The following is a 16,079-nucleotide window of genomic DNA, read 5'->3' on the forward strand; positions in this document are numbered from 1 at the left end:
TGAGTAAAATTGGACATTCATTGGACTGTTTCTATTTAATTTAGTCCTGGATCACTAAGTCCACAGTTTCAGGCAACAGTATGGCTCACTGAACACGATACATGGCCTTTCACATCAAGGTTATTCATCTGAATTTGGCCCAGGTCTATAGCTGCAAGTAGTTATCACCAGATAAATGTCTCATGGCCAACGCAAAATGCTGTAGCTCCTTAACACAGTCCTAACATAGATCATCAAAAATGCTGCTAACCTCCAGTTAGAACTGGCATCCTACTAATAATCCCAGTGGAGAAGTCTGCTGTTTGAAGCAAACTCTACATTCAAGAGTTGCTCCATGATGTGAAAACGAAGGCATACTTACAGCTATAAGAGGAAAACTGCAAAGTATACACAGACTGCACGTACCCTGTGCATAAAGGGTACCCAGCATGCTGCAATCTTCACCTTGTACCTACCTTTCAGAGACTTTAAAAAGAAAAGTCATTTCCATGCAACTCTTCTCGGTTTTATTTAGGCTTTTTCAAAAGAATTCATGTTCTTTGCTAAAGGCAAGTTTAAGTTAACCATGGATGGTGAGCACTGAAATTATTCAACAAAATGTGTGCACACATTCCAAAGAACTGAAGAAGGGCTTGTATGCCCAAAAGCTCATCTGTTTTTTCCCAACTATATGAATTATTCTAATAAAATATACTGTCTTTCCTACAACTTTGCCTTGCAGGTACATAAACTTTCACATAAACTTTATCACCATTTCATTTCCCTCTTGTCCATAGGCCCTCATCTTCTGTTTAGTATGGGAGGAGTGGAAATTCACTAAACAGATCAGTGGTAGGGAATTAGAGAAAAGATGTGGAAAAAAACTTTGCAGAAATGGAGGAACATATGCTTTCTCCCCATCTCCACCTGCTACTTAGCCTACTCGCTGTCAATAGCTCAGGATAGGAAAGGGGTGAGACAGTTTCCCAGCTGAAAACAAGGTTACATCTGCAAAACCCCAAATTTGATTAATGTCACTACTACTTACATGGCCATAGGCATATAAGTGAGTATGGCAGTATATTTTTATGAATTGGACTTTGTTTCTCCTGATAAAAGTTGACCTGGTATCAAACTTCCCGTGTATTTCAATCGGACAAGGCTGTAATGTTACTTCGCATTGAAGAAACTGCACTTGAAGTTGGTAAACTCCTATTCATCCCTGACCTGGACTTTCCAGTAGAAATATATTTAATTCCTATTTCTAAATCTCTGCTAGTTACTGGGCTAAGAAGTACCACAGTTCAAGCTGTCAAAATTATATCAGAAAAAAGTAATCACTAGGAAGCAAAATGTGCATGTTTTAATCAGTGACATTTCTCATAGTTGGTTCTTGCCAGGAGTAAGCCTGCACAATGCAGGGTTTCATAACTTCACACCAAATAATAAAGCAAAGGAAAAGCCTTCATATATCACAAAGAACCATGATTAATTCACAAATGATGAGTTTGAAGATGGAAAGCAAGCATTCTTCAATTGATTTCTTATTATGTTTACTAGTTTTATCTAATGGATATAGTTGGGCAGTAAATGAAGTAGGCAATTGGGCACTTGAGTAAACTTTGATTAGGGGAAAAATGGACCTGACTCGGGTTTTTTTGCCAATTTTGGAAATTAAAATTTCAGACTTTTTAACAGGTAATGAGAAAACGTGCAAGGTTTTTTACTCTCCAAAACAACATTTTCTTCCTTCACATATTGATATGCAAGAACAGGCAGCATCCTTTACAACTGTATGCACAGAAATGGAGACAGAGGAGATATTAATTATGTTGCATTATAATTAATTCCAAAGATATACTTGTTTGTATCATATTTGTGTTGTTAGGTTGGTGTCTAAGCTGTACAAAGTCTCTTATCACCTTGTCAGCAGATTAAATGCTTGCACGGGAGGAATGGACTTTGCTGGTAAATCAGAGAATGTTCATTCACATTTTTTCAGCCCTCTGGCATGCAATGCTGCCTCAGCTGTTTTGAAGGATTACCATTTGCATTGATTCTTCTCGCAGAGAATATTACTCAAATACAGCTAACAGGAAGGGAATTTACCTGCAACCTTCTGATAAACAAAAAAAAAAACCAAAACAACAGAAAAGCCAGTACTATAACAAAAGCACTTCCTAGTGAGTACAGTACTGGGCAAAGAGTCAGAACTGTCACTAGAATTTTCAAATGACAATGACAAAGGTGCGTGTAGGAAATGTTTACATTGATTCTAAAAATCCTCTGCATTGAGCCAATTTTTCTCCCTAGAAGTCAACTAGCATTTTCTTAGCAACTGTTAAAAGAAGAAAGCAACACTGTAAGCAAAACACTGTATAATAATGTTGTAAACGCTTCTACCAATAATGTTGTATGACTAGTTCCTAAGATCCTCTCTTTCTGTTGAGCTCTGAAGGGTCACCGAGGTACTATGTGCACAGAATGGCTTTCAAATTTTTCATGAATATCCTACGCGCTTTGTTGATTTGCTGCTTGTGAAAGATGTCTGCTCCATTGCCATCTGGCAAAAAGTCTGAGGTTTCTAAATCAGCATTTACCTCATGATCTGATGAAGACAAATAAAATTTCACCAATAGAAGTTGCTTAATTACATGTATTTTTATTCTTTTTAAGCAAGGGTATGTATTTTTCCTTAGTGGGGAGAGATTAATAGAAAGAATTTCTTCTGAAGTTTTTTTCCCCCACTAGAACGCATTTTTTTCAGGTTTAATTTATGACTGATTTGAAGGGCAGAGGTTGCAGATATTTTAATTTCATCTTGCTTATTACACTTGTTATGCAGATGGTGAAGATTAGAAGAAATCATTTTGTGAAAATGAGATTTAAAATAAAATTAACCAGACAAGCTTTTCAATAGCAGCAAAAAATTGTCAGTTATTCTCTAAATATCACACTTGCTTTAATTATAGCTCACACTGCAGTGCTTCAGTCATCATTAAATAGAAATGGGAATGCAGTATATGACAGTACATATTCCAGAGCTCTTAGATGTGGAGGAATCCATGGAAAGATTAGGACAGCAAACAGAGACTCCTCTTGGCATAAGAACACAAACAAGAAAGGCTGCTGCTAAAGGAATGAGAGCACGCTATCATCCATACCCAAAGACAGGAAAATAAAGACAGGACAAGAAGTAAAAGACTTGAATTTCAGCATGGAAACTGCATGTGGACTTTAGACAACACCTCTGTACTCAAGAGATAATGAAGGACCGCTGGCAGATGAGCTTGTGGAGACTCTATGGTCCAACCATAGTATCCACTTTCTTCCATCAGCAAATCAAGCTCAGCCTTTCATTGTACCTGTAGCTGACAAAAAGACCGTCAGGAAGATCTCAAACATATTATATTCTTACTAGGTTTATGAAAAAAAAAAGGCCAAATAGAGTACCTGCAGTAAGCGAAAGGCTACAGCATAAACCCTTATCTACCAAGACCCAGAAAGAGGCCTTTAAGAAACATTGGAAATGCTCTTTACCAGTTTTCATGTTGCTATACTTTGGATTCCTGCTGTTTTTAGTTTAGGTAACGGTCTGTCACAGAAAGGCTTTCAGAAAACATGATAAACACTTCACAAAGGCTTTTCCTGTAAATGTAGTTGAGACTTCAGAATTAAACCATGTCATGACAGTTAAATAGGATATATTCCTGCGAAAGCTGCCAAGGGCATTCCTTTGAACTGCCTTTAATATGTAGTGCCCTTTGCTGCCTTTTGCCACTGCACCCAAAGTCAAGTATTTTCCTATAGTTTCTTAATTGCTTTTTTATCTATCACCTCTATTTCATTCACTTTTGAATTTACACATATGCACCTTTACACATACGCACCTTTACACATACGTGCATTTACATTTAGGGGGAGAGGGGTTCGTTAGCCTCATTTTTTAAGAAAATGAGGCATAGGTGTCCAGAATATTTGTTTACCCACACTGTCACAGCTTTTGAACCAGTTGCCCAGTGTACATTGGCCAACCAAATCCGACAAAAGATAAAGACTCTCTAAGCTATAACAGTTCTACAATTTTATATGAAAATTAATGGCAAGACAGAATGTTTTCAGTAAAAGACAGGCTACAGGATGAACTTACGTTTATCAAGTCCCAAAAAATCACTTTGGATAAAATCATGATAAAGGCCTGTAACCATGCAAAACCTTCGGCTGGAGTTCATATCTTGATACCAATGAATTCAATCATGAGACAAAATCCATAGCAAACCAAGCTTCTCTAGTTCTCCTGCTCAGAGTAGTACTTGTTTCACTGACTACCTTATAATATTTAATATTTTTGCTATCTACTTAATTCTCTGATGTCTCTTTTTCTGGCTATCTCTAGTATCTGATCAATTGTTTTTTTCAAAATTTGATCAACTCTTCTTACACATGTGTAGGGAAAAAGAACTTTAATAACTGAAGAATAAGTATATATTTTTCCTGGAGGTGCTCTAAAACCAAAGATTGCTTAAATTTTCTGGTGGTCAGACTAAAGCAATGCTCTTCCAACATGCCGTCCAATGCAGTAGTTCTAAAACCCAACTGAGTACTTTGGTATGTCCTTTCAACACATTGATTCATTGATTGAAAAGTACCATACTACATGGTCATATATTCTGGCTTGATCAGAGAAAGGATATTGAGCCTTTGTCACAAAAGCAAGTAAAGTCTTAGTAAAATCAGTTGGCATGACAAGTGAGCCAATAGTATATTCTGAAGATGTATAATTTTATTGTTTATTTACACCTTTTTAACTCAATGTCAGCTTTTTAAAGAATTATAAGGGACCCTAACTGTAGATTGGACCTGGGTTTGCAAGCAGTACTACTTAAGCAGGGAGCACTTCTGTGGAGTCATTTATTCCATTCATCTAGATCCCAAGTCAGGTCATGCACATTTACTGATAACACAGAATATAGACTCTGAAGCTGCAGAATTTTATGCATTCAAAGTATCAGTGTCAGAAAAATGTGTATTACTACTCACTGTTATTCATACCTGCTTTAGAGATTCAATAACAAAAGAATGTAATAAACTTCCCAAATATTTAGGAATAAGGTTTTAAGATAAACATTTTTTGTTTCACATAGATGTTCAAAACATGCAACTAAAAATAAGAGCATGTGACATATGGCAATTTTTTCTGTTATCTCAAAAAAAAATGTGGATTTACATTTATTTGTGTAGATATATATCGCGTTGTATTTTTTAAAATAAATCACCAACACCTTAATCTAAATTAGGTTTTCATTTTCTAAACATTTTTGGGGAAGCCAGTATCAGTAAAATAGTCAGGAATAACACCTGGAAGATGAGCTTTACTGGCTAGAGGATTAAGGCAGAGTTGAATGGCTCCCTTTGTAAAATAACAGCCTTGGTTCTCTAAAAACACAGATTGCTGTTTGCTACTAATGGGTGCCTTGAGTAGCATTACAGCAAATTGCTTTCCTTGATGGCATAAACTGAATACACAGAAAACACGAACACTTAGCTAAAATGTTAGCACATCAAAAGTCACTAAAGGAAAATAACTGTTTTCCAGAGAAGGGCTTTGTATGATCATAATTGAACTATTTCTGTTTTAGTGAACTTGTGCCATTTAAAATGGGAAGCAGAACCAGATTTTCTACTGCCATGATGATTGCATAGTCATTCTGCAGCAGTGCAAAATGAGTGTTGACTGTGACTATATCACAATGGCAGGAATAAATTAACAGCTGGACATCGGGCTGCAGGATCCAGTGAGGTCCCCAACGGAAGTCTAGACAGCTCCAGCCCTTGCCCCATTTGGACTTCCAGATACATCTGCTCACAGCAAGAGGGTTATCAGACTGTTTGGTTACACCTCTTCCTACCTGACTCACCTCACTTAGCTTGTGTTGTACCTGCACTATCAGAGTCTACAGGGGCAATGCAGTACTGCAAGAGCGTAATATTTATCAGGAGATGATCTCATACCAACTGGCTGAACTCTTTCAATGGAACAAGTTAACTCAAAGGAATTGCAGAACATATTTTAGTAGAGTAGATTAAGCCTCTGTAATGCTCCATTGACACAGCATGAAGTGCAAGGCAATGAAGATTCTGGCTCTTGAGCTCAGGCTTGGGTTTACTTCATAGCTTGTTTTTTCGCAAGGATAAATCTCTATATTCTGTTGATACAGTTTATGTTTGGTTTTTGCTTCAAAGAAAGTAAATCCTTCCCAAAGTCATAAATAAAGAAAAAAAATCTGTTTGGTTTACTCTAGATCTCAATATAAGCAAACTATAAACAAGAATGTGCATGAAAACACTATAATAACTTCTCAGATATGTATTTTTATTTATAAAGTATATGACAGAACTCTGTAGCTGTACTAGTGCAAGTAATTTAAATAAAATGAGACCTTGAACATATTAGGAATCTTGTAGTGAAAAGTAGAACATATTTTGGCACCTTGGAATAGGGTTTAAAAAAGGACCAAATAATCCACCTCTCACTGCAAATTTGTTTCCAAATGGAATCAGACACAGATTAAAATCCTTTCATAGAATAAATCAGTATCGCTCTATTGGATATAACAACAGTGCTACAATTTATCTAAAAATCTGGGCCTGCAATATATCTAAAATATACTTAGTCCTTTGCTTAGATTACCAACAATAGTAACAATCAAGACTTCTAAGTATATACACTCTGGATATAATTCTGCAGCCATGTATGTCTACAGCTTCACACACAGAACAGTCGGTTTCACCTTAAGCAGTTTACAGTGCAAATCACTTTCTCAAATATTAGATCAATGCTAGAGCATTTGGCCTGCATGTTTTAGTTATTTTCTGGATTCCACTTGGACTAAAGAACGAAATATGGAAACATTTCAATCAATTGCTCTTAGATTGTTAAAAGATTATAAGTTATTCTTTTTTCCTGACCACTCCATTAGGTTTTGGTAATGAAAACCATTATTACTCCTATCCTTTCCTGTCAGCTGCATCAGCAGTAATTATTCTCCACTGACTGAAGAGCGTAAAGGTAGCTTGGTGCTTTTATTACCATTTTTTCCCCTGCATTACAAAGATTATGTATCAAAAAAGACAGCACAGAAGATCTTTAGGTAGCAGAGGATTCAATCTGAGAACTTTTATATCTAGTTCAATGACAGGTCTTATTATCCGGCAGTATTAATTAGAGAGGGGAAAAAAAGATCTTGGTTTATATAGCTCTCCTTAACGTGTAAGGTTGTAACCATGTCACTGTATATGGTGAAATGAGCTGCAAAGTACAGCATGCCTGTCCTATCTAATGGATGATATAGGTACGCTTTCTTAAATACTTCATACTAATACGCTCTATGGCCCTTTATGAAGTTACTTGAAGCCACAGAATAATTTGTAGCCTCTTCTCTGAAGACAAATATTTTAATTATTTTTTTAGAAGAGAATTTATATAATGATATTTTTAATAAAATGAGTAATACAATAAGCATATCTTTTTTCTATACTACCATCTTCATCATAGAAAATGTTCCTCAAATGTCTGGTCTACACTGCAAAGGCCTATTGCCAAAAACTTCCTTTCGTCACTGAAAGTATAAATATGTATTTCATGTAAGCTAGTAAAGCCCAGTTTTTGTCTTGTTCAAATCAAATCTACTTTCCCAAAATACAAAATTCTCTCAGCCAACATACAGTCACCAAATATACTGCTGACAAAATAACAGTCTCACAGTGTTATTTTATATAAGCTCCCAACTTCTATTTGCAGTCAAAGCCAGTCTTCTGAGTCCCATCTCTAGAAGCAACTCAAACAACTCTATCACTGATTTCTATTACATTTAACATAACAACATTAATCAGTTGTCATTAAACAGTTCACATAAAAAATCAGATAGCATTTTCTTTAAAGTTTATATTCAAGTAATTTAAGAGTTTCAAACAGTGGATAACATCTCTTCCAGTTACAAGCCCATCTAATGAGGCTGGGGTTTTGTCAGCAAAACAGCCAAGTATGCACAGGAACAGTAATGTCCTATCATAAAAGGTCTGTTATAGTAAGTTTTTTGTAAAGGATGGCCTAGTGCAGCCCTTTGACACACAAAAAAATTATCACGCAGGAAATAGTTCCTGTTGGTCAACTGGTTGTCAGGTTGCTCACATGCAACTGTCTACCTGAGAATGTCTACACTGAAGTATTGCTTAACCAAAAATGAGGAAATTCTCCATCTTTCATTGAAAGGGAGGAGGCTGTTGCGATTTTCCTTAGATTAATGGCAAGAAAATGCCAGGTAGAAACATGCACACAGTTCACCGTGGAGCAGCTGACCCACATTAATTTTTTATATTATGGTAATCTGCTTGTGAATCACAGACTACAGACCTCAAGTTTATTAGTGCAGAGACTAATGAATGAGGAATAGAAATTACAACTCTTCCCTTGATCTGTGGATAAAATGAAGATTTCAGTCTCTCTCCAGCCTGGTCCACACAGGAATTATTTATGGATATAAACATGTCAGTACCAGGATCAGTGATAATTTTTACAAATGTATGAGTCCATATCATAAATTGGATACAGTTATGCCAGTACAGAACTAACAGAACTGTAGTTTATTTCCCCCCACCCTCCTGGTAAGGAAAAATGTGCACCAAATGAAACACATTTATACAAACGTTTATCCGCACATGCTAAATATCTGTTAATAGGTGGTGTAAAGGACACTATCCTGACCTGCTTCTATTTTTAAGTTACAGTTGTGAAGTAGAGGGACATGAAAAACATGGAAAAAAAATGTATGAAGAAAAAAAAATTTAAAGGGTTTTTCTCCAAGACAAATAAATTTTCAGTATAACAGAAAAAGAAAATCTGATTAAAGAAAAAACAAACAAACAAACAAAGAAACAAAAACACCACAAAAAAACCCAACCAACCAAACAAACAAACAAACAAACAAACCACAACAAAACGGAAACCCACACAAAACAGGCTGGAGTTAAAAGCAGAGGTGAAAATTGAAATAATTTTATTTACTTCAGTAGAAGGCCTTCAAAGTTACCATTTAAAAATACGTGAAAATCATTCTTTCTGAGCCGGATTTACTAAAGAAAAAATTTCAGGATTTCAGATCCTGACATCAGTCAGGGAAGAAAAAAAAGAGATTAACAGAATCAAGGCGGCATCTAGTGGCTAATCTTCTAAACACACAGTTGAGGGGGGCATCCCGAGGATTTTTTATCTGAGTTTCCTGGTCTCTTCACAGACCCGAAACAACAAATACTGTCATTCTTGTAATTTTATGTCTCCATAGTAGATTGAATAATATTCTCACAATATTTTTTTAAGAAGAGAACTATTAAGACAATGTGTTTAATCTAAACCATATCACAACTTTACAAGAGCTATTACTTTGAGGGGATTAAATTCCAACTACGTACTAGCTACATATTACTAAAATTCATCAGTTTTAATTTGGATAGCTATATAATACTAGAACGTATGCATTTTTGATAGAAGAATTCAATGTGCTTCTACACAAAGGATGCAAAACTATGTAGGTAATTGTTATAATTACTAATTGGAGGCAGGAAGTTGACTATATATTAGAGAATGGTTGCACTTTCAAGAACAGTAGCATAAGAGGACTTGAATCAGAAACCTCTAGGATTAAAAGCCTCAACTTTTTCAGCTTGAACTAAGACCCTGTATTGACCCTCACTCATCAATAAATTATATATTTCATCTTTGAGAGTGAATTTGTCCAGAAGATCTGAATGCTGCAAATTCTATGTCAGGTTCCATTTATATTGACAAAGGACTGAAAAGGAGACATTCAAAACTAAAAGCATTAATTGCTACAGTCTGAGTTTAAAAACTCAGACATTAGACAGGGATGGTTGTGATAACGTGCAGTCTTCAGACTAGATGAAAAGGGTACATAGCACACACTTTTACTATTTAATTACATACATGACTGTATCAGTGAAAAATTTAATGATGCAGGTCCTACTAGAAATGGGAAAACAAAAGGAACAGCTTGTACAGCACTTGTATATATAAATACATTATTACATTTGCTTCTGGCAATATATTATTTATGTGTGATTATTATAAAAGAGCAAGGATAAAATCTAATACAGCTTTTATCACTGTCTGCTTTCCTACATAAATAACTTGTTACTGTGTCATTGTGAAGAAAAAGCTTCAAATACAAAGACATACTGTCAGTGCTACAGAAATGCCATACAATTCTGTGACTGCTAATTGTTTGAACTCCAGTGCTAACTTAGAAACCATGTAACTATGCAGTTCAAACCATAAAGACAGAGTGGTCTTAACCTTTCCTAAAAAAAGAAAAATCCAAACAAAAAACAAACCCTGCATTTTCCAACTACTGAAAACAAATTAAAAAACCATAAAAATAAAATTTGAAAAAAGCCCTAAAACTGTTGACACAGCCACTTAGCCACTTTCCATTTGACAGGCTTATCTTGAGAGAATGGTTCTGGATTATGGTCACATTTAGGGTTTCTAAAAGCTTATTCTGACACCCTATGTAAATTAGCCTATGTAAATTAGCCTGACCTGAAAACAAAATGTAGTAGTAAGGGTTTGATTTTATGTGCCTAGCACGCCACAAGTCTGACCTGCATTTGAGCCTGTGGTGAAACACTGCTATCAAACTATAAAACTGAAGAGTGCTCATAGGAGAGCATTAGGTCATGTGGGATGAGTGCCTAAGCAATAGGATCTTGGTAACAAGAATGACAGCTACTCTTTAACCTCAATTTCCTTCTCTTTGTTGAGAAAATATACAACTGAAATGTCTTATATCATTGTAACCCCGTAAAAGTAGTTTTAACATCATTACTGTTCCTTTGAAACACATACTAATGTAGAATATTTAGATATTAATACTGTTCAGTTTGTTTTAACTAAGTAAATGTGCTTTGACGGTTTGATTCTGTATTGTTATGCGCATTGTATATGCAGCTGTTACATGAGGGGCTGAGACCTCATCTCTGCATCGGGAAAACACAAAACTGCCTGACCAAGAGAAAACAAACAACTTTGTTCATTCACAAGCTATAGTCAATTATCAAAGCCTGGCCACAAACTTTTTGCATTAACTAAGTGTCCATACAGCTGTTCTTGAAGTTCCTTTTATTACTGCTTTACATCTGGATTAAAAAAATGACTGTATGTCAATCTCATCTAACAGTAACAGAACACAAACATGTATTTTCAGTTTTCCAAAGTGCTGGCAACAGATAATTCTAATGACTGGCAACACTATTCAACAAACATTCTTTGTGAGCTTATGGAAAACCCTATGCTGAATCATGTCCCAACCATACTCCAACTCAGCAGTGATAAGGCAATAGCATATAACAGCAATTAAAAGTGAAAATAAATGAATGTATTTGTCCTGAAATCATGAACAATGCTATAGAAATCTTTAAGTAGCTATTGGACTGATACTCCTCAGACAAGAAGAAATAATTTTGTAAGTTTTCTAGTTCATGTTATCTCAAGACCATATGCAGGGCAAACTAAACTGCTTGCTGAATCAGATCTTAGAAATAGTTTGACAGATAGGCTTTCAGAAGAGCAGAGAAAATGGAATAAGTTTATTTGAAGCCTCAAAACTCAATAAAAGTACATTGATACCAACATTCAGCTACAGTGGAAGACATTGTAAATCTAATAAAAAAAGAAATTATATGCTCTAAACTTGGAATACCTGGGAGGATATATACTGTTGCATTCTGAATCACTTTTGTGTTTTCAAGGCCTGCCCTTTTGCCACTGGTCTTAATGGAAGTGGAATCATGCCAAAATTGTGACTATGGCCTCCAGAAAATAAAACACAAAGAAGCAAGTGTTAATAAATCAGAAGCACTAGCAGGTCAGTCGAGATCATTCCTGCTTAGTGATTACATAAATGACAGAAAGAAAGCAGTTACCTAATGAATCAAATATACTCAAAGAAGCTGTAGCACAACTGGGTAAGAATGGGAGTCTTTATATTATGTACAACACTTCGTTCACTCTCACTGAGAACCTTTTTTTTGTCAGAGTTCCCTGTTTATGGACATCTCTCTCCTGTTTATTAGCATGCCGGTAACTTACTGTGCTACCACGATTAATATTTTGTGTTATATTTTCTGCTCAAATTAAGTCCATATCAGATGCTGCTAAAAATATTGATGATTATCCCATTCCCGATTTAAAAGAAGCTGGTATTTTGTGCTCCCTTAATACCTTTTAATAAATAGAAACTTGACAATACAAGCTGAGTATAGGTCCCTTCTTCAGACAAAGACATCCCATACAAAAAAAATCTAAACCCACACAGCTGAAGTTTGGGAGAATTGTAAGTTGAAAAGGCAAGCTTGTAATGAAAGTGTCAAGTGATATTATTTTAGATGACTTCAAATATGAAACTTCCAATCCATTCTTTACATACTGCAGTATCTATTTTCTCTGTATGTACCACATATATGGTTGTATTTGAAGAAACAACCATTTTTTAAAACTATCAGTTTATGCTCCACGAGGCTGCTACTGGCAGATTGCAGGTTTTGGAGAGGACAGGACTATTTTTTTCTGATATGAACCCTACAGTTTTGACTGTTCTGTTGAAAGTTCTGATTTCTTTACTGGAATTTTAGTTCCTCATTATCCAAGTGAGTTTAATACTCTGATCTCTGTATATGAGTCAGGATTGCAGCCAAGGCTAGTATGTTTCCAAGAGGGTGAGTAGAGAAAAAGGCTGGGCATCTCAGACTGAAAGAGACAAACTGCATTCCACAACACTGCTGTATCCCTGATCTGCAACAAAGTGAAATACTATAGGTTCAAGGGAGCTTTTAATTCAGATTTAGAGTGGCGTTTGTCTCAGAGCTCTGCCACCTACATGTTAATAACATCTTTTCTTTAAACCCACTGTGTTCCATCAATCTTTACCATCTTCCAAGTTAAGGCTGCAATGAGTTTTACTTCAGTTCACTGCACTGCAAGTATTAACTCTTGGCAATGAACAGCACTTCACATTAACTTCGCGTATGAAACAAACACTTTACAATACTATAGAGTTGACCTAAATATATAAAAACCTCTTTATATTCTAAAAGAAACGATCTAATGAAAATAATAGTCATTTGGATTACAAGATAACTCACAGAATGCTTAGGGAATTAGTATGCCATCCATAATACTACCTCGAGATAATAAAGTTAGTCAAGCTCAGAGATCCTGGCAAACAGATCCAAAGTAAAATGCAGTGATCTCAGGAGGTGCCACATATCCCCATAAAGAAAATAAGCAATGGCTGAGCTCTGGAGAAACAAAGAATCTACATAATAGTGGGGGCATCCTGGGTAGAACAATCAAGGCAAGCAAATATTGGACCCTCAGGACTGAGCTGCCTACTGCAACAAGCAGCAACACATACTCTATTTATTATACCATGTATGCGTCTAGCTAACAGCATCAGTTATATTTTTTCATGAATATTAATTTCCAAACATATGGAATGAGCTATATGGATGCAGCTCTTATTTCCAGGCCTCTAGTCTTTACCTGAGAGGAAAAGAAAGTGGACCGGTGCTTTATTGTTAGCCTTCCCCTTCTCTGTTAAAATGCACTTGGTACAATGAGGATAAACTATAGGTGCTTGTGATAGGTATCCCAAACTACTTTAACCTTTTTCTTTGGAAGAAAGATATTGTAGTATTTTTTATCTTAAAATATGCTAATCTGCTTCCAGAAAACTTTTTGTTGTCATACAAATTCAAAACATGACAATAATTTCAAAAGGAAGTAAGCTGAAATCTCAGAAAAGTAAGGCCAAATGGATTGGCTATCCCAAGAAGCGAGACCCTTGTAAAGAAGAAATTACCAGTAGGCTGAAACCATATCATAGTTGCTTCCTCCTTACAACTTTTGTATCTCTTGTTGCAACCCCATTATAGCTGCTGTATTTCTAACTGAATCAGCAACAATAAAAATGTGTAGAATTCCTCTATTATAGAACTCCAGTCCATTTTTTAGTTTTACAAAATTAATTTGTCAGAATGCAATTGTTTCAACTACCAGCACTTAGCTGGCCAGTTGTTTAGAACACTCTTTCTTTTTGCAATAAATAAAGGTCCTTTTTAATGCTTCATGTTGAAAACTTTCAAGAAACTTAAAAGTAGCTTTGCACCTACAGGAAATATGTCCTCTGCAACACCATATTACCAGTTCCCTTATTATACACTTCATTACACATACATATCCACACGTCATGGTTTAGGCCAAATCCGCTACTGGGGACCTGGGAGACCCCAGATGGGACTGACAGATGTTCCCTCCCCTCTACCCCTCTTCAAAGAGAGAGGCAGAAGAGGAAAAAGAGACTTATGAGTTTAGAAGGAACTAAACCACTTTAATGAAATATTAATAGTAAAATAAAAAGAAATAATGAAAAATGTGCACAAAACCGTATCAAGCTCCCGAGATGACAATCACGACACCGGCTGGCACTGGGGCTGTTAATTTCAGTAGTTAGAGAGGCCTAGCTAAGAAACGAAGTTACTGAACAAAATTGGTTCTGTTTTACCTCAAACCAGGACAACACTTTACAGAAATCCTGTTTGTGTCTCTAACAGAAGGCAGCTATATAACAGTACTGGACACTGCATTGAAAATGTTCCATACGGCTTTATTTTGGTATCTTAAGGAAGCAAAGCCTATGATTACACTCTATTGATCTGTAGCCATCTCATCGTTTGCCCTACATCATTCTTTCCTCCCCCATTTCCCTGTCTATGGCCTTAAAGATATCAAGTAGCCACAAAAGTATTGGGAGACAGGCAGCCCCATGTTTGTGCCCTTCCTCCGAGGTAAAGAAAATGCTAGATTTTTTTCAGCCCCTGGAGGAAATAACCAAACACCCTGCATGCACATATGTTGCTCCAGGTAAGCTGGCAGGGGTATGAAAGGGCCAATGAGGAACTTCAGGAAAGGGCAATGCCCATAAGAAGCAGTTTCCTCTGTTCTGCTACTCTGGAAGAAAACATTTGGTTAGGGTGTTTTACCTGAAAAATACCTTTCAGCAAATAGACATAACAATAGCTGTTGGGTCACATAAAAGAACCCAAAGTAGAGATTTTGTTCTTATTTAATGTCTGTATTGAAAGTCTTCTTAGAGACTCCCTGTGGTTCCAGCTACTTTGTATATAACCCCGGGTGAAACAGTGGCTGCTACAGGTTGCATAGGAAAGAATATGAAAGGAAAACAAATACATAATAATATTTCCTCTGTATACTCATTTAATTTCCAGTGCTTTGTGGATCATGGTCTTCTTGACTCAGAACTGGTACCCTTGCATCTACCAGCTGTGATGGATATTTCTTACTCTTAATTTCAATGCTTTATTTCACTGCTTCTCTTCTCCTGTAAGGTCAGCCTTAGCTTATACCCTACGCCTCTTTTCTGCACTACAGTTTTTCTATTATTACAAGTTCCCAGGAGAAGCTAACAGCAAAGTAATTTCTTCCTTTCCCTGCTGTTATTTTCTTGACTAACAAGCTCTATTCCTTCATCTTTCATTTCCCTTCCTTGCTGTCTTCGATTCACCTGTAACACCCTTATCTCTCTCTGGACAGGACTTTGTTGAGTTTTTCAAGGAAAAATATGCAATGCGTGCTGTTCATCCTCCACTACCTATATTCTTTAATATGAGTATCCTTCCCCTACATTTCTTCTTTCAGTGTTCCAGCCTGTTTTTCTTTGTGTTCTGCCTCAGCTGTCTAAAAATCATTAATGAGACTCAAAAGACATATATTTTACTCAAATCATTACTTTTAAACAAGCTTATCCAGATTCTACATCCTGAAATTCAGTACTCAAATGTTTCAAGCATTATCCCATAATCATTAATATAATGAAATGAAAGTGAAAAGAAAGCCTCAAAGAGAGCTGAAAGTCTAAACTCACCCACAACAGTTGACAACATTGTGCCCCTTTCCTTGCTTCAGGCATTTCTCTCTTCACTTATTGTCATCAGGCTTGTATTTTTCG

The sequence above is a fragment of the Vanellus vanellus genome (assembly GCF_965231255.1).
Source record: "Vanellus vanellus genome assembly, chromosome: 8".
NCBI classification, from domain to species: Eukaryota; Metazoa; Chordata; class Aves; order Charadriiformes; family Charadriidae; genus Vanellus; species Vanellus vanellus.